This window comes from Panthera leo, chromosome D1 (genome assembly GCF_018350215.1).
Source record: "Panthera leo isolate Ple1 chromosome D1, P.leo_Ple1_pat1.1, whole genome shotgun sequence".
NCBI lineage: Eukaryota > Metazoa > Chordata > Mammalia > Carnivora > Felidae > Panthera > Panthera leo.
In genome coordinates, this window is record NC_056688.1 from 104,543,347 (window position 1) to 104,557,362 (window position 14,016).

Here is a 14,016-nt window from a genome sequence, read left to right on the forward strand (position 1 = left end):
GACTGTGATACACTGAGCAAACTTCTACTCCCCTCCATATGCGTACACTCACTTCTAACTCACTACACTCACACATCTAATTTCATCCTCAATGGTCAAAGAAAATCGACCTTTGATGGTCAAATTTTCTGGTGAAAAGCCATCCGTTACCCTGTATCCTCCAAGCTTAATAACATTTTTTCAATCCTCTTTCTCCTCAACTTCTCTGATACATTTGGACCTGGTAACCCTCCTTTCTCTTCATCTCGCTTGTTGGCTTCTGCATTTTTCTTCCCATTTCAAAAAGTCTAAGTTAAGTATTTCCAGGGATCTCTCTCCAACCTCCTCCTTTTTTGAAATCTCACACTCTTTTAGTTCTCTCACATCCTTGTGAGTCACCCCATACTGGGTCATATCTGTGTCTTCAGAAGAATCCCACACAAAAACTTGTTTTCAAGTCTTTTTCAAAGGCATTCAGTCATTTTTAAAAACATAAACTCTCCACTTAGAGGTGAGTGAAGTTATATGCAGTAGAATAATGAGGCATAGAGCCAGAGACACTGGTAATCTGCTCCTTGTTGCCTTTGCCTCTGTAGTAAGGATTAGCCCCCTGAGCTTCCCAAGTTGGTTCAACCTTGGTCAGGTCCCTACCTGAGTTGGCCTCCAGTTCCTAAATGGTTGCCACTTTGTATTCAACTGGCTCTGGAGAAGAATCCAACATGGCAGAGAAGTAGGGGGACCTGAACTCATCCCTCAAACACAGCCAGAGGATTTGTAATTCCAAGAGTCTGGGCTGCAGAGTGACAGAGACGTCTCCAGGGGCCCACAGGGACAACCTGGTGGGCCACAGGTGCATGATTGTGAACTGGGGGAGATAAAACGGGCAGCGTAGGCACAGAGGGGAGTGATCCCCTTCTGTGGAGAGACAAAGGGAAGAGAAAGAGAGGCTGTGGAAGGGCAGGATTGTATTCAACTGACTCTGAGTAATACTAATAAATCTCCCTTTTGCTTCAGCTAGATTAGCACATGTTTACATGGTGCTTATGTGATGTGTTTCAGTCCACAAACTTGGGTGTGGACTGAAATATTTGTAATTCTTCATCATATTCTTTAAGAATCCAACCCATGCAGTCAGTTCTGCCCATTTTTCTCCATACCCATCCAACAAACTCACACACACACATTGATGCACCATGTACCATAAGGTCTTGGGGTCCTAAAATAGTGCAAGTCCTTGGAGAGGTGATTCCTGTGGCTAGTCCACACCACTTACCACCGAGAAACTCATTGCTTTGGTTCATATTAGACCCTAAGTGTCCTGTGAATTTGATGCTTCTGTACCACACTTGGAATACAGGATCTTTTTCCAAAATTGCAAAAATACAGTGTCTAGGGTCTGGACTTACAATGTAAAAATGTAAGAAAGATAAAAACCATCTTCTGAGAGGTTTTTCCGTCCCACTGAGAATGATTCTAGGAAGCAAGTCAGAGGCCCCTAAAGCCCCCTGGGGCCCACAGCAACTTCCCAATCTGCAAGAATTCCACTTTTCTCTGCTTTTCAAAGGCAATCTCTCCCTCAGCTCCCCTTTTTGAGGTACATTGTACTGTCCCATCAATGAGTTTGAGTCTAGAGCTGACAAAATCAAATGTGTTTAGGAGCCAATAAAGGAATGTAAATGTGTGAAGGAGCTGTTTATAAGACCAGGTGAAAAGGCTATAGGGAGCCAGAGCACTGATGATTTACTTAAAGGAAATCTAATTGTTTTTTTTTTTTTTAACTGTCTTACTAAACCTAAACCTTACCAAACCTAACCTAGGTTAGGTTTTCATAAAATTGGAAGAGTTGATTTTCTTTTTAATATGAAATTTATTGTCAAATTGGTTTCCATACAACACCCAGTGCTCATCCCAACAGGTGCCCTCCTCAATACCCATCACCCACCCCCCCTCCCTCCCACCCCCCACCAACCCTCAGTTTATTCTCAGTTTTTAAGAGTCTCTTATGGTTTGGTTCTCTCCCTCTCTAACTTTTTTTTCCCCCTTCCCCTCCCCCATGGTTTTCTGTTAAGTTTCTCAGGATCCACGTAAGAGTGAAAACATATGGTATCTGTCTTTCTCTGTATGACTTATTTCACTTAGCATAACACTCTCCAGTTCCATCCATGTTGCTACAAAAGGCCATATTTCATTCTTTCCCATTGCCAAGCAGTATTCCATTGCCAAGTAGTATTCCATGGTGTATATAAACCACAATTTCTTTATCCATTCACCAGTTGATGGACATTTAGGCCCTTTCCATAATTTGGCTATTGTTGAAAGTGCTGCTATAAACATTGGGGTACAAGTGCCCCTATGCATCAGTACTCTTGTATCCCTTGGGTAAATTCCTAGCAGTGCTATTCCTGGGTCATAGGGCAGATCTATTCTTAATTTTTTGAGGAACCTCCACACTGTTTTCCAGGATGGCTGCACCAGTTTGTATTCCCACCGACAGTGCAAGAGGGTTCCCGTTTCTCCACATCCTCCCTAGCATCTATAGTCTCCTGATTTGTTCATTTTAGCCACTCTGACTGGAGTGAGGTGATTATCTCAGTGTGGTTTTGATTTGTATTTCCCTGATGAGGAGTGACGTTGATCATCTTTTCATGTGCCTGTTGGCCATCTGGATGTCTTCTTTAGAGAAGTGTCTATTCATGTTTTCTGCCCACTTCTTCACTGGATTATTTGTTTTTCGGGTGTGGAGTTTGGTGAGTTCTTTATAGATTTTGGATACTAGCCCTTTGTCCGATATGTCATTTGCAAATATCTTTTCCCATTCCGTTGGTTGCGTTTTAGTTTTGTTGATTGTTTCCTTTGCTGTGCAGAAGCTTTTTATCTTCATGAGGTCCCAATAGTTCATTTTTGCTTTTAATTCCCTTGTCTTTGGAGATGTGTCAAGTAAGAAATTGCTGCGGCTGAGGTCAGAGAGGTTTTTTCCTGCTTTCTCCTCTAGGGTTTTTGATGGTTCCTGTCTCACATTCAGGTCCTTCATCCATTTTGAGTTTATTTTTGTGAATGGTGTAAGAAAGTGGTCTAGTTTTATTCTTCTGCATGTTGCTGTCCAGTTCTCCCAGCACCATTTGTTAAAGAAACCGTCTTTTTTCCATTGGATATTCTTTCTTGCTTTGTCAAAGATTAGTTGGCCATACTTTTGTGGGTCTAATTCTGGGGTTTCTATTCTATTCCATTGGTCTGTGTGTCTGTTTTTGTGCCAATACCATGCTGTCTTGATGATTACAGCTTTGTAGTAGAGGCTAAAGTCTGGGATTGTGATGTCTCCTGCTTTGGTGTTTTTCAAAATTACTTTGGCTATTCGGGGTCTTTTGTGGTTCCATACAGATTTTAGGATTGTTTGTTCTAGCTTTGAGAAGAATGCTGGTGCAATTTTGATTGGGATTACATTGAATGTGTAGATTGCTTTGGATAGTATTAACACTTTAACAATATTTATTCTTCCAATCCATGAGCACGGAATGTTTTTCCATTTCTTTATATCTTCTTCAATTTCCTTCATAAGCTTTCTATAGTTTTCAACATACAGATCTTTTACATCTTTGGTTAGGTTTATTCCTAGGTATTTTATGATTCTTGGTGCAATTGTGAATGGTATCAGTTTCTTTATTTGTCTTTCTGTTGCTTCATTATTAGTGTATAAGAATGCAACTGACTTCCGTACATTAATTTTGTATCCTGCGACTTTGCTGAATTCATGTATCAGTTCTAGCAGACTTTTGGTGGAGTCTATCGGGTTTTCCATGTAGAATATCATGTCATCTGCAAAAAGTGAAAGCTTGACTTCATCTTTGCCAATTTTGATGCCTTTGATTTCCTTATTCCCTTTTCTTGTCTGATTGCTGATGCTAGCACTTCCAACACTATGTTAAACAACAGCGGAGACAGTGGACATCCCTGTCGTGTTCCTGATCTCAGGGGGAAAGCTCTCAGTTTTTCCCCATTGAGGATGGTATTAGCTGTGGGCTCTTCATAAATGGCTTTTATGATGTTTAAGTATGTTCCTTCTATCCTGACTTTCTTGAGGGGTTTTATTAAGAAAGGATGCTGAATTTTGTCAAATGCTTTTTCTGCATCGATTGACAGGATCATAGGGTTCTTATCTTTTCTTTTATTAATTCGATGTATCACATTGATTGATTTGTGAATGAATGTTGAACCAGCCCTGCAGCCCAGGAATGAATTCCACTTGATCATGGTGAATAATTCTTTTTATATCCTGTTGAATTCGATTTGCTAGTATCTTGTTGGGAATTTTTGCATCCATATTCATCAGGGATATTGGCCTGTAGTTCTCTTTTTGTTGGGTCTCTGTCTGGTTTGGGAATCAAAGTAATGCTGGCTTCAGAGAATGAGTCTGGAAGTTTTCCTTCCCTTTCTATTTTTTGGAAAAGCTTGAGAAGGATAGGTTTTGTCTCTGCTTTAAATGTCTGGTAGAATTCCACAGGGAAGACATCTGGTCCTGGACTCTTACTGGTTGGGAGATTTTTGATAACTGATTCAATTTCTTCGCTGGTTATGGATCTGTTCAAGTTTTCTATTTCTTCCTGTTTGAGTTCTGGAAGTGTGTGGGTGCTTAGGAATTTGTCCATTTCTTCCAGGTTGTCCAGTTTTCTGGCATATAATTTTTCATAGTATTCTCTGATAATTGCTTGTATTTCTGAGGGATTTGTTGTAATAATTCCAATTTCATTCATGATTTTATCTATTTGGGTCATCTCCCTTTTCTTTTTGAGAAGCCTGGCTAGAGATTTTTCAATTTTATTTTTTCAAAAAACCAACTCTTGGTTTCATTGATCTGCTCTACAGTTTTTTTAGATTCTATGTTGTTTATTTCTGCTCTGATGTTTATTATTTCTCTTCTTCTGCTGGATTTGGGATGTCTTTGCTGTTCTGCTTCTATTTCCTTTAGGTGTGCTGTTAGATTTTATATTTGGGATTTTTCTTGTTTCTGGAGATAGGCAATTGCAATGTATTTTCCTCTCAGGACTGCCTTCGCTGCATCCCAAAGCATTCGGATTGTTGTATTTTCATTTTTGTTTGTTTCCATATATTTTTTAATTTCTTCTCTAATTGCCTCGTTGACCCATTCATTCTTTAGTAGGGTGTTCTTTAACATCCATGCTTTTGGAGGTTTTCCAGACTTTTTCCTGTGGTTGATTTCAAGCTTCATTGCATTGTGGTCCGAAAGTATGCATGATATGATCTCAATTCTTGTATACTTATGAAGGGCTGTTTTGTGACCCAGTATGTGATCTATCTTGGAGAATGTTCCATGTGCACTCGAGAAGAAAGTATATTCTGTTGCTTTGGGATGCAGAGTTCTAAATATATCTGTCAAGTCCATCTGATCCAAAGTATCATTCAGGGCCCTTGTATCTTTATTGACCATGTGTCTAGATGATCTATCCATTGTTGTAAGTGGGGTATTAAAGTCCCCTGCAATTACCACATTCTTATCAATAAGGTTGCTTATGTTTGTGATTAATTGTTTTATATATTTTGGGGCTCCCATATTTGGCGCAGAGACATTTATAATTGTTAGCTGTCATGATGGATAGACCCTGTAATTATTATATAATGCCCTTCTTCATCTCTTGTTACAGCCTTTAATTTAAAGTCTAGTTTGTCTGGTATAAGTATGGATACACCAGCTTTCTTTTGACTTCCAGTAGCATGATAGATAGTTCTCCATCCCCTCACTTTCAATCTGAAGGTGTCCTCAGTTCTAAAATGAGTCTCTGGTAGACAGCAATTAGATGGGTCTTGTTTTTTTTTATCCATTCTGACACCCTATGTCTTTTGGTTGGAGCATTTAGTCCATTTACATTCAGTGTTATTGAAAGATATGGGTTTAGTCATTGTGATGTCTGTAGGTTTCATGCTTGTAGTGATGTCTCTGCTACTTTGTGGTCCTTGCAACATTTGACTCACAGAATCCCCCTTAGGATCTCTTGTAGGGCTGGTTTAGTGGTGATGAATTCCTTCAGTTTTTGTGTGTTTGGAAAAGGTTTATCTCTCCTTCTATTCTGAATGACAGACTTGCTGGATAAAGGATTCTTGGCTGCATATTTTTTTCTGCTCATCACATTGAAGATTTCCTGCCATTCCTTCCTGGCCTGCCAAGTTTCAGTAGATAGGTCTGCCACTAGTCTTATGGGTCTACCTTTATAAGTTGGAGCCTGTTTATCCCTAGCTGCTTTCAGAATTTTCTCTTTATCCTTGTATTTTGCCATTTTCACTTTGATATGTCATGCAGAAGATCGGTTCAAGTTACATCTGAAGGGAGTTCTCTGTGCCTCTTGGATTTCAATGCCTTTTTCCTTCCCCAGATCAGGGAAGTTCTCAGCTATGATTTGTCTGAGTACACCTTTAGCTCCTTTCTCTCTCTCTTCTTCTTCTGGAATTCCTATGATACGGATATTGTTCTGTTTGATTGCATCACTTACTTCTCTAATTCTCCCCTCATACTCCTGGATTTTTTTATCTTTTCCTCAGCTTCTCCTTTTTCCATAATTTTATCTTCTAATTCACCTATTCTCTCCTCTGCCTCTTCAATCCGTGCTATGGCCACCTCCATTTTATTCTGCACCTCATTTATAGCATTTTTTAGTTCCTCATGACTATTTCTTAGTCACTTGATCTCTGTAGCAATAGATTCTCTGCTGTCCTCTATGCTTTTTTGAAGCCCAGCAATAAATTTTATGACTACTATTCTAAATTCTTGTTTCGTTATATTGCTTAAATTGGTTTTGATCAATTCGTTAGCTGTCTCTACTTCCTGGAGTTTCTTTTGAGGAGAATTCTTCTGTTTCGTCATTTTGGGTAGTCCCTGTGGTAGCTCCAAACTGCAGGGTACTTCCCCTGTGCTGTCCAGAGTAACTTATGTTGGTGGGCGAGGCCGCAGTCAGACTGGTGTGTACCTTATCTTCCCCTCTCCCAGGGGCAGGACTTACTGTGGTGTGGTGTGGCCCCTGTCTGGGCTACTTGCACAATGCCAGGCTTGTGGTGCTGCTTCCATGGGATCTGGCCAAGGGTGTATTAGCCGGGGTGGACCCACAAGGTGCACAGGGGCAGGAGGGGCCGGGTTAGCTCGCTTTGTCATCAGAAGTCCCCTGTGGTAGGGGGCCCTGCAGCACTGGGAGGGAGGCAGGCCCGTGGGAGGGATGGATCCACAGAAGCACAGTGTTGGGTGTTTGCACGGTACAAGCAAGTTTGGTGACGGGCACTGGTTCCCTTTGGAATTTTGGCTGGGGGATGGGAGAGGGAGATGGCACTTGACAGGGGAAGAGTTGATTTTCTTTTTTTTCTTTTTTTTTTTTAACATTTATTTATTTTTGAGACAGAGAGAGACAGAGCATGAACAGGGGAGGGGCAGAGAGAGAGGGAGACACAGAATCTGAAACAGGCTCCAGGCTCTGAGCTGTCAGCACAGAGCCGGACGTGGGGCTCGAACTCACGGACCGCGAGATTGTGACCTGAGCCGAAGTCGGACGCTCAACCAGCCAAGCCACCCAGGTGCCCCGAAGAGTTGATTTTCAAATATTACCTTATACCTACAGTTCCTAAGACCCTGGGGGAAAAATGAGCTGACTGTTCACAAGTACACTTTCATTTGCTAGATTAAATTTCCCACTTACGGATGATGGCAGGTGAGAGGGATCTGAGTGGGTGAGAAGGTAATCACCAGTGGAATGTCGGTGAGGCAATGCTCACCACTCCTAGGCTTGGCTCCTCAAATCCCCTGTATTTTTCTCATAATCTCTCTTCCCTCCTGTACTGGCCAGATGCAGAGAATCCAGGACCCAGAAGATGCTAAGATGTATGGAGAACTGACCCAGTTCATAAATAACTGCATACATTAAATCCATTGCTGAACATTCAGTTGGCTTGTGACCTAAAAAAGAAAACTTTTATGGTACTAGGCCAAGGAAAGCATGGAATTATTTGTCAGAGAGGTTAGCCTCCTCAGAGTAATAGAACTGCTAAGACAAAAAACCTTGTTCAAAATGGTTAACAGCCTTACCTTTTCCCCCTTGTATTAGCTATTGATGTGTGACACATTAACAGACACGCAGCTTCTTAAAACAGCACAAGTTTATTATCTCTGTTTCTGTGTGTCAGAAGTCCTAAACAGTCTGGTTAGATTATTTGCTCAGAGCGTCACTTGGCTAAAATTCGAGTACTGGCCAGGTTTGTGGTCCTGAGGAGTGCAGTCCTCTTCCAAGTTGGAAGACTTCGTATTGGAAGAACACAGCTCCTCACATCTGAGGTCAGAGGACCCTGCTTCCTGGCTGAATGCCACCTGGGGGCTTCTCTCTGCTCCTAGAAGCCACTTCCATTTCTTCTCATGTGGCCCTCTCCATCTTCAACACAACCATGACTTGTCAAATCCTTCTCAAACTTCTCCTGCTTCTAGTTCTAAGGGGTCCCAGGATTACATGGCACCCACTCAGATAATCTAGGATGATCTCCCTATTTAAAAGTAAACACAGTAAAATTCCTTTTGCCATTCAAGGTAACCTATTTTTGGGTGTGATATCCTGTCACATTCACAGTCCTGGGAATTAGGGCATGGAATTTTCTTGGGTGCCACAATTCTTCTGATCACATCCCTGATGCACAATAAAGAAAGAAGAAAGATGATTCAATATATCTTGATGCATTATTTTTCCTTTTGCTACATGAACTTGACTTGTCACACACGCAACCAAAGCAGTCATTTTCTAGGGTTCCAATAACCACAGTTCTATATTCACATGATTTTAAATATAACTAGTCATACGACATTATCTTGAGTAACAAGTAGCTCCACGTGGAACTCTAAACGCCTCTAATTCAGCCACACACCAGACAAATACCATTTTATATGAATGCCTTTATGTGAAGAAAGTGAAGAAGCACGGATCTCCTCATTGTGGGAGATCAGAATTTAACTCCCTTTCCTCTTTCCAACCCCCAACATGATGACACAAATAAATGTTCCCCATCCTCCATTCTCTCTATAAACTCATAGTTTAGGCAGAGAGACATGTGTTTTCTAATCTCTTTATATATGCCACCAGAACTGAGCCACTTAATAAACTATTCTTTCTCTTGCAGTGTTTTGTCCTCTGGAATGGTGTTTTTCTTTACTTGCTTGCTTGCTTTTTCTTGTTTCTTTCCTTTTCAACTTCAAACTCTCCAGCTTTCTAAATTTCTTAACACATTGATTCATATCACAAATCATATCCATTTTTTCATTTTGAAGGAGTTTCTCCTGGAGAAACTTCTCCTGGAGAAGCCTACCCACCTTCTATTGCTGGTACACAGCTGTCACCCCCAAATCTCTTTTCCATTATCCCTGGATTTTTTCCACAGCCTTTTTTTAAATTTCACTGATTTCTCGCTTATCCTCCCTTGTTATGAAAAATAAAACAAAAGAAAGTACAGTAGACTTTTGCATCCTTTTGCCACATATGGGTATAACACATTTATTGATTTAAAATTTTTTTATTTGAGTATAGTCGATACACCCTGTTACATTACCTTCAGGCACACAACATAGTGATTCAACTTCTCTGTATGTTACACTGTGCTCCCCACAAGTACAGCTAACATCTGTCACCACACAACACCATTACAGCATCACTGACTATGTTCCTTATGCTGTGCCTTCTATTCCCGTGACTTACTCATGCCATAACTGAAAGCCTGTATCTCTCACTCCCTTTCACTCATTTCCCATCCCCCTCTCCCTCTTCCTTTTGGCAACCATCAGTTTGTTCTCTGTATTTATGGGTCTGATTCTGCTTCGTATTTGTTCATACATTTCTTTTGTATTTTAGATTCCATATATGAGTGAAATTGTATGGTACTTGTCTTTCTCACTCTTGTTTCACTTGGCATAATTAGACCTTCTAGGTCCATCCATGTTGTTGCAAATGGAAAGATCTCATCTCACTTTTTATGGCTTCATAATGTGTGTGTGTGTGTGTGTGTGTGTGTGTGTGTGTGTGTACACATACACCATATCTTCTTTACCCATTTATCTATCTATGGATCCTTAGGTCACTTCCATATCTAGGCTCAATGTAATCCCTATCAAAATACCAACAGCACCTTTCGTAGAAGTAGAACAAATAATACTAAAATTTGTATGGAACCGTAAGAGACCGTGAGTAGACAAAGCAATCATGAGAAAGAAGAACAAAGCTTGGAGGTATCACAATCCTAAATTTCAAGATACACTACAAAGCTGTAGTAATCAGACAGTATGGTACTGGCACAAAAACAGACACATAAGAGACTCTTAAAAACTGAGAACAAACTGAGGGTTGACGGGGGGTGGGAGGGGGGGTGGGTGATGGGCATTGAGGAGGGCACCTGTTGGGATGAGCACTGGGTGTTGTATGGAAACCAATTTGACAATAAATTCATATTAAAAAAACCAGACACATAGATCAATAGAACAGAATACAGAACCCAGAAATAAACCCACACTTACATGGCCAATTAATCTTTGACAAAAGAGGTGAGAATATACAAAGGGGAAAAGACAGTCTCTTCAACAAACGATGTTGGGAAAACTGGACACTATACATAAGAATGAAGTCAACCACTTTCTGACACCATACACAAAAATAAACCCAAAACAGACTAAATGCCTAAATTGAGACCTAAAACCATAAAAATCCTGAAGGAGAACACGGGTAATAATTTCACTGACATTGGTCACAGAAACATTTTTCTAGATACATCTCCTAAGGCAAGGGAAATGAAAACAAAACAAAATAAAGCAAAAACTACTGGGACTACCTCAAAGTGAAAAGCTTTTGCACAGCAAAGGAAACCATCAACAGAATAGAAAGGCAACTGGCTGAAGGGGAGAAGATATTTGCAAATGATATATCTGACACAGGGTTAATATCTGAAATATGTAAAGAATTTATAGAAGTCAACGCCAAAAAGCCCCAAACAATCTGATTTTTAAAAATGGGCAGAAGACCTGAAGAGACATTTTACCAAAGAAAACATACAGATGACCAACAGACGCAGGAGAAGATGCTCAACATCTCTAATCACCAGGGAAATGCAAATCAAATACACAGTGAGGTATCATCTTACACATGTCAGAATGGCTAAAATAAAAAAGACAAGAAATAACAAGTGTTGGCAAGGATGTGGAGAAAAAGGAATGCTTGTGCCCTGTTGGTGGGAATGTAAACTGGTACGGCCACTGTGGAAGAGTATGGAGGTCCCTCAAAAAAATAAAAATGGAAATACCATATGCTCTAGTAATCCCACTACTTGTTATTTAGCCAAAGAAAACAAGAACACTAATTTGAAAAGATATATGCACTCACACGCATATCACAGCATTATTTACAACAGCCAAGATATGGAAGCACATTGATTTTAATGTTCCTAAGAACTGTGTTCTGGATCATTTTCTAACATAAAAATAAAAATTAATACCCACATATACTTTATTTTGGTACATACCTCAATAATATATATTTTTTTACTTTTCAAAGTCTGTGAAGTTTTTTTAACTTTACATTTTGAAGTATTTTTAGGCTCATTCAAAATTCTTTGAAGCTGCAAAGATAAGTATCTGATGTATCCCTTCACCTACCTTCCCCCATTGGTTATATCTTATATATCTGTAACACGATATCAAAACCAGGAAACTGACACTGGTACATTTACAGTGAATTAAAATTATTCAGTTTCTGACATCTTTTGTCATCCATTTGTGTGTGCGTGCATGTGTTTAGCTGTGTTTAGCTCCATACGATTTTATCCTATGTATATATTTCCGTAACCATCACAACAGTCAAGATACAGAACTGTTTCATACCCACAAAACAACTCCTTTTTGATTCCTCCTTGTATTATCACCTCACCACCAACCCTACCTCTGTCTCCTGGCAACCACTATTTTTCCTTCCCATTGCTTTGCTATTTCAAGAATGTTGCCTAAATAAAATTATACAATATTCAAGCTCTTGAGAGCTTTTTTTTTTCACTAGGCATAATTCTCTTGAGGCCCATTCATGTTGCTGTGTGTATCAGTAGTCTATGCTTTTTATAGCATTCCATTCATTGTATGCTCCTACCAGATTTTAAGCATTCATCGACTAAAGGACATTTGGTTGCTTCATGTAGTTTTGCATTATGAAGAAAGCTGTTAGAATCATTCCTGTACAGGTTTTTCTGTTAACGTGAAGTTTCATTTCTCTGGGATAAATGTCCAAGAGTGCAATTCCTGAGTTACAAAACCTGCCAAACTATTTTCCAAAGTGACTTTACAATTTTTACATTCCCATCAGCAACGTATGAGAGATCCAATTTCTCTGCATCCACACTAGCATTTGGTATTATCACTTTTCTATTTTAACTGTTCTAATGAGTTTGTAGTGATATATTATTGTGGCTTTAATTTACATTTTCCTTAATGGCTGATGAGTTCGAATACCCTTCCATGTCTCCAGTGGCCCTGTGAAGAAAAGCACATGGAAAGTAACATTTGGAAAATGTGTATGTCTGAAAATGTTTTAATCTAGATATCTTCAAAAGTTTGATGGGTTGTCTTGGCTATAAATTATAGATTAGAACAGCTTTTTCTTCTGAATGTTTAAGGCTTCACTGTCTCCTCAATTCTGCTATTACTGTTTGAAAAGTCCAAAGCCATTCTGGTTTCTAGTCCTTTAGGTGTGACTCAATTTTTTCCCCTCTTGGAATCTTAAAGGATGTTTTTGTTTGTACCAACTATACTGAAATTTATTCATGTGGGTCTATTTTCATCAATTCTGAGAATTTAATTGCAAAATTTTAAATGATTTTCTCCTGTTTTTTCTCTTTTCTCTTTCTGTAACTGCTATTGAATGTCCTGAATTAGCCAGTTTATTGTTATTATTACTATTGTATTTTCTCTCTTTTATATTACCTTGCTCTTTTTTTCCCTACATTCTGGTTAATTTTCTCTACTACATCCCAATACGTTTACTGATATTTTCTTTTTGGCTATCAATTTTGTTTTCTTTCTTTTTTTTTTTCTTTTTTAAGGTTTATTATTTATTTATTTATTTATTTTTGAGAGAGAGAGAGAGAGAGAGAGAGAGAAAGAGAGCGCATGAGAAAGCACATGCTAGCAGAGGAGGAGCAGACAGAAAGAAGGTGAGAGAGAATCCCAAGAAGGCTCTACATTGTCAGTGCAGAGCCCAACACGGGGCTCAATCCCATGAACCCGTAAGGTCATGACCTGAGCCAAAACCGAGAATCGGTCGCTTAACCGACTAAGCCACCCAGACGTCCTTCATTTTCATTTTCAAGAGATCTATTTGTTCTCTATTTCCATTGTGTAGTGTCTCTTCCCATTTCATGGATGCAATATTTCTTCCTACATTTCTGAGTATATTAATGGATTTTTTTGTCAAGTTTTCTTCTCTTACACAGTCTCTGACCTTTTTTTCTTTCAGTTTCTGTATTTCACATTTCCTCTTATTTCTAGTAATTTTTCGTCGTCTGCTCACATGATAGAGGGAAATATGAGAAAAGTTTACCTTTGAAAGGTTGGAACACACAGACAGTATTCGCCATCTGTAAGCTTCTCTGTTAGATATACTTACTGTATCACTGGTTTCAGAAACCCTACATTTCAGGGGCACCTGGGTGGCTCAGTTGTTGAGCGTCTGACTCTTGTTTTAGGTTCAGGTCATGATCCCAGGGTCTTGGGATGGAGCCCCGCATCCGGCTCCATGCTGAGCGTGAAGCCTGCTCGGGACACTCTCACACTCTCTCTCATGCTCTCTCTCTCTCTCTCTCTCCCCCTTCCTCCCTCCCTCCCTCTGCCACTCTTTCCTGCTTGCGCTCTCTCTCTAAAATAAATAAAAAATAAATTAAAGTAAAAGGAAAGAAACCCTACATTTCAGTATCTTTCTTACTTTCTGATTAGAGGCTTTATTTTTAGTTTCTGATATATTGTATGTTTTTACTTATATG